The sequence below is a fragment of the Arachis ipaensis genome, chromosome B09 (genome assembly GCF_000816755.2).
Source record: "Arachis ipaensis cultivar K30076 chromosome B09, Araip1.1, whole genome shotgun sequence".
NCBI lineage: Eukaryota > Viridiplantae > Streptophyta > Magnoliopsida > Fabales > Fabaceae > Arachis > Arachis ipaensis.
Genome location: NC_029793.2, coordinates 119,981,426 through 119,987,181, shown reverse-complemented (window position 1 = coordinate 119,987,181; position 5,756 = coordinate 119,981,426). Strand labels below are relative to the sequence as shown.

General features: G+C 36.3%; 1 long non-coding RNA gene across 1 annotated transcript; it reads left to right on the top strand.

Annotated features, from left to right (window-relative positions):
* LOC110266681 lies at nt 4,482-5,320 on the top strand. The gene is made up of 2 exons (XR_002354161.1): nt 4,482-4,738; nt 4,833-5,320. It is a non-coding gene; the product is annotated as an uncharacterized LOC110266681 (long non-coding RNA).

Genomic DNA, 5,756 nt, shown 5'->3' with positions numbered 1-5,756 from the left:
CCCTTTCCAGTTTTGCTTTAAAACGAATGGACGCGAAGCGGTTTTTTGCGGGTCTGATGCTTAAGCGGTTCGGAGGGTGGTTTGGCCTGGTCAGGTAACGGGGAGATTGGAATTTCGATCAAACCGGTCGATTCAAGCCGAATCTGATAACTAAGTATTGACACAATTCTATACAAATAAAACAGCAACAATTAACATCAATTTATCTGTTCTAAACCTATATTAAAACAACAACCATCAAAACGAAAGAGAAAGCAAACATATTAATATATAGAGACAAGGACAATTCGATTTAAGAATACATTTAAGTCCTGACTTCTTCAAAATCTGGACACATCGATCTTTGATTCTAATTTGTCCAATTTTAAAAACTGTCTCACGTGTGCATCCGTATCAACCAGGTCAGTACAATGGGAGTCACATTTGATTTTTTCAAGTGAATATGAGGGATCAATATGTCCAAATTTTGAAAAGGTCATGGACTTAAATGTATTTTCAAATTCTCAAAGACTTAAACGAGAATTTAAATGTCCGCGAATCAAATGGTCAAGAATCTATTTATCCTTTTCTCTAATATATAATAACTAAAAAAAAGCTCGCCTTTGTAGAAGGTCAGAAGCAGAACCGAACTCAGGTTCGACAATAAAAGAGAAGCAAGATGCGGAGGCAGAGAAGAAAAGAAGAGGCAAGCCACAACAGAGCCAACAATAGCTTCAACACAGATGGAGGCAAGGCGCGCAGGGACTGGCGGCGTGGTGACAAGGCTAGGAGAGGAGGAAGTGACAAGGCCAACAAAGAAGTCCGTCGCTCTCAAAGCTACATCGTTTTGTGTGCTGCCCTAATCCTCAAATTGATTTGGTTTGTTCGTTTAGGGTGGTGGCTGGTGGTGAGGAAGGAGTTCTACGTACATCAACAATGGCTTCGAAGAGAGCATCATCAACCTCAAGAAGAAGCGTAAGTGGAGTAAGACAAGAAAATTCTGCTTCAAGCTTAGTTCCATGTGTTGTGCATGCTGGAGATGTAAACGACGCCGTCGCCCCGAGGTGCTTCTGTGGAGTTTATGCAATAATGTATATGTCCAGGACTGTTAGCAACCCTAATAGAATCTTCTTGGGTTGCCCATTCTATAATGTAAGTTAAAAAATTTGTTTTGGTTTGATCTGAAATGGTTGTAGACAATAAATGATTTTAGGAATTTTGATAGGGAAAGGAACCTCATTGCAAATTTTTTGTTTGGGTCGATGAGCATCTTGCTAGAATTGGAAGCAATGGTTGCATCTCTGATAAGAGACATTTGGGTGAGATACAGATTGAAGTTGTAGAAGAGAAAGAGGAATTGGATCATAGAATGGCTGTTTTGGAGGAGAAGATTATTGCTTTGGAGAAGAAGAAAAATCCATTAGCTTGGTGTATTGGTGTAATTATATGTGCTGTTTGTGTAGCTATTTATGTATCTAGTGCTTGAGAAATGAATTATATAAATCATGATAGAGAATGGGTTTTTCTAGGTTTTTCTTGTGTATTGAAACATGCCATTTTTGGCTATTTATGGATCTGTAATCTAAATGCATCTCAAATTATAATATCAGTATGTTTAAATTATGTTTTAAATATCTGAAAAAACATGGAAACGTTGAAGAATTAGATTTAATAGTTGCATACATAAGCTTCGAAAGTTGATGTTCAATAACATAAACAAGTTTGTCATAGCTAGTTTCCTAAACCTCACAAATGAAAGCTTTTCAAAATGAACAAGTCTCCTAAAGTGCATAGTTTTATGAAGCTTAACATGACAAAAGTAAGCCTCAAACACAAAATACAGATCCTAATTCAAGGATACGCAGAAATAAGTATCAATCAAAATGCAATACCAAGTTTACTAAAAGCTATTACAAGGCATAGTGGGATGCCCAAAGTCATACAGTTCTTCACTACTTTGGCCTGATGGAAGGTGGATTAGGGATGAATTTGAATAGTCTAGTTATAGCTGTGTTGCTGCTGCTAATGTCTCCTGGGTAGCTGCTGCACTTGGTCCTAGCCTGACTTGAGGTGGATGTGAGCCAGGTGGATAAGGGCCAATTGTAGGCTGATGTGGATATGGAGCACCATGAGATTGAGGCTGTGGTGGATTTAGCTGACTTGGAGGTGGGAATGGACTGGGGCATAGTAGAGGTGGTGGCCTGAATATCTTTTGCTTGGGCCTGATCTTTGATGGAGCTACTTGAGCTTTTTGGTGGGTTGTAGATAGAACTTGGAGTGGAGGCCTAAATGGTGTCCTTCTAGTTACTAGACCTAGCCTGATTTGGGATGCCACTGGTGTTGCTGCCACAGGGTTGGAAGGACTTGGGGTGACACTACTTGAGATCTGCGTTGACATGTATTTCAAGTAGTCAAACTAGTCATTATTAAATCAATAATTCACATTAAAATTCAATAACTTACAATAGGCATGAGTTGCTGACTAGGTATGTTATAATCCTGATTAGATGGAGCACTCTGGGTGTTAGGAGCATCCTGCCCATAAAGTAAATAGACACATACATTTCTTAGCATACAGTAATCAGACACATAAATTCCTAACCATTAAGAAATTAGACAGATTACTCCTTCAGAAATTTACTTACATTAACAGATGGAGCTGACTGTGACAGTGGGAGGACTGCTAATGATTAAGATGTGGAACCTTTCTTGTCCTTCTTTGTCTTAGGTTTCTAGTTGGGATCAGATGGAGCGCCCTTGCATGTCTTGTAGTTATGTCCCATTGCACCACATTTACTACACATTACTTTAAATGATCTCTTCAGCTTTTCACCTTGCTGCATCATTGGCTTAGCTAGATCCTTCTGTCTATTGTGTACTTTTGGCCTGCCTATTGGTCTCTTTATGATGGGAGGATCCGACCTTGAATACTCAGTCCTTGTCCAAAACTCCTCACTTGGCACATGCTGAATACAATGAGCATATGTCTTATGGATTGACTCCATGCATAACTATGAATGCACATAATCCTCAAGATGATCATGCCTCTTCCTTATGGTTGCAATGGCATGGATACATGGCATGCATAAAATAGAACAACATCATGAACCAGTACTCATTCAGCCAATAATGAAAACATCATGAACTAGTTATGAAAAAAGTGCTTAACAATAAATTAAAACTAACCGGTCAGCTGCCATTTGTTGCATGAGCAGGTCTGCTTGATGAGATCCACGTCCACCTTTGTAGCTTTACGACTTACTTCGAACCTCTTATGTTTGTCGTCACCTATCCACTCTACACGCCATGTATTTCTTGTCATTATTAGACGATCCATCCTCTTCTGCTAAACAGGTGCGAGCTTTCCAAGATAATCTCCAAGTAACTCTTTATGCTTGACCATCCTCCTCATCAGATAGCACCTAATTTCTTCACACATTGTGAGGATAGGATTGCTTCTATAGTTGACTATCTTTGCATTGAACACCTCACACATGTTATTTGTGAGGTTGTCCACTTTTGGTCCATGTGAGAAATATGCCTTCACCCAACACTACCAGAAATGCGGTGATTAACCACGAAAAAAACCGTGGCTAAAATCAAGAAAATCCGTGGCGACTAAGCGTTAACAACGAATATATTTTCATGGTTAATAAGGGTGACGCCTTTTCAGTTAGCCACGGTTTTCGGCTGGTTAGCCACAGTTTTATGACCCGTGGAGACATCTGAATAGCCACGGTTTTTACGTTATTGGCCACACTCTGAACCATGGCTAATATTGACAGGCTGGACTTTTTTTGCCACATTTTTTCTATGGGTAAACATTGCTGGGTTATTTAGCCACGGTTTTTTCTATGGAAAAAAAACATGCACAAAAAATATTTGGCAGGCTGGGTTTTTTTCCACGTTTTTTTCCGTGGCCAATATTATGGGCTATTTACCAACACATAAATCTGTAGCTAAATTTTTTTTTAATTTAAAAAAAACTCTCAACCATAATTACTAATTGAATATTTTTTTAAATTGATATTGCATATATTTATTTCTATATATATATACTAACATATTAAAATAATTTTTTAACAATAAAAACAATCAAAGCAACGATAATAACTATTAAAAAAAATAGCAAACTAAGTAATAACGGTAAATTAAAGCATATGCATTGTTCATATATATAGTAAAGAAATAACAAAAATCATGTTCTATAATTCTGTACGACAAAAAATAAAAGTATCTTTAATAACAGTATAAACTAGATATAAATTAAAATTAAAATAAACATGACATGAGGTGCATCATTCCGACTGAATGTGTGGCACAGAAGGTAGGTACTTCATCACCGTATTTTTATTGTATAAATCTGTGGAGAGTTACCACTTGATCTTTATACTATTACATTTTGAAGATTTAGTAACATTTTTCTTTTAACATTTATTAAAGTGCTAGTAATGGTCATAAAATTAAATATTAAGTAACATTTATTTATAAATATTAGTAAATATATTTAATTTTTTAAAAAGTGTTATCTTTTCCTAATTACTTATTCACATTTACAGAACAAGCAAAACTCACTGCTCACAAAATCAAAATCTCGGACTCTTCAGATCCAAATCTCGCTCACTGTTCAATCTAATCACTTATTCCTTCGTGCGTTTGCTTCGAGCTTGATTTCACTGAATTTCAATCTCAATCTGGCTCTTGTTCGATCTGCTCTCGATCTTGCTTTGGCTTGATCTCAATTCTCGATATCTCTCTGGTGAGACTGCAATCTTTGAACTCTCTCAATTCACCTAAGTCATCACTGCTCCTCTGTCCTCCTCGTTGTAAGTGTCTCTGATTGCCGCTCGCAGTTGTTGTCGCCGTCGTCCTGTAGGTAGGTCATCCTTCGATCCTCAATGTGTTAATTTATGTTACGAATGCGTGGCCAACCCCTAATTTAGCGCTTTTTAATTCTGGAATATGTTAATATATGCATTGATTTTGATTATAAATTATGATTACTACAGTTGATTTTCAGGAAATTAAATTCCCTATGTTTAGCACTATAGAATTCAGACAAATTTTAGTCTAAGACTTCTGATCTCTCCGTTTTTCATTCCTCAATTCTTTCAAGGGCTTCGATTCACTTTTTTTGGGGAGATTTTCAAGGGCTTCTTACTCTGAAACTATTGGAAGATGTGGTTTCGATTCTTCGAATAAAGTTCAAGGAATTGTTTCTTCGAATAAATTAATTTATGCATTAACATTTGGGGATCTTTGACGAGCCTTGCAGGAGGTACAAAGAGCTGCAAAAGCTACTTCTAAAGGTGGTTGTAGTCATTGACAATTTTGTTGACAATTTTGCATTTTTTCTCTGAATATTTCAGAATTTATTTGATTTATGTATACTACTATGAAGTTTAAATTTTAGCTCGTCTTTTCTTCTAAATCTTGAAAATTGTCAGTGTTCTTGTTCTGTTAATTGGTTTTTAAATGAGAGGTATGGTTTAAGATAATTGTGTTTTCACTAGTTTTGTGCCCTTGCATAGTTTTTGAATTGTAAACTGAGGTAAACTCTTGCTTTGAGTAATGATAAACCCATATTTTATGATATATTTTATGCTTAGTTTGAGTGATTTATTCAATCCTTCACCCATTTATTCATATTAATTGCATGGTTTTACTTTCCCTTCCTTATCATGTGATGTATGTGAAAAATATGTTTCCTATGCTTTAAAATTAATTATTTTAATTACCTTTATTTCCATTCGATGCCGTGATTAGTGTGTTGAGTA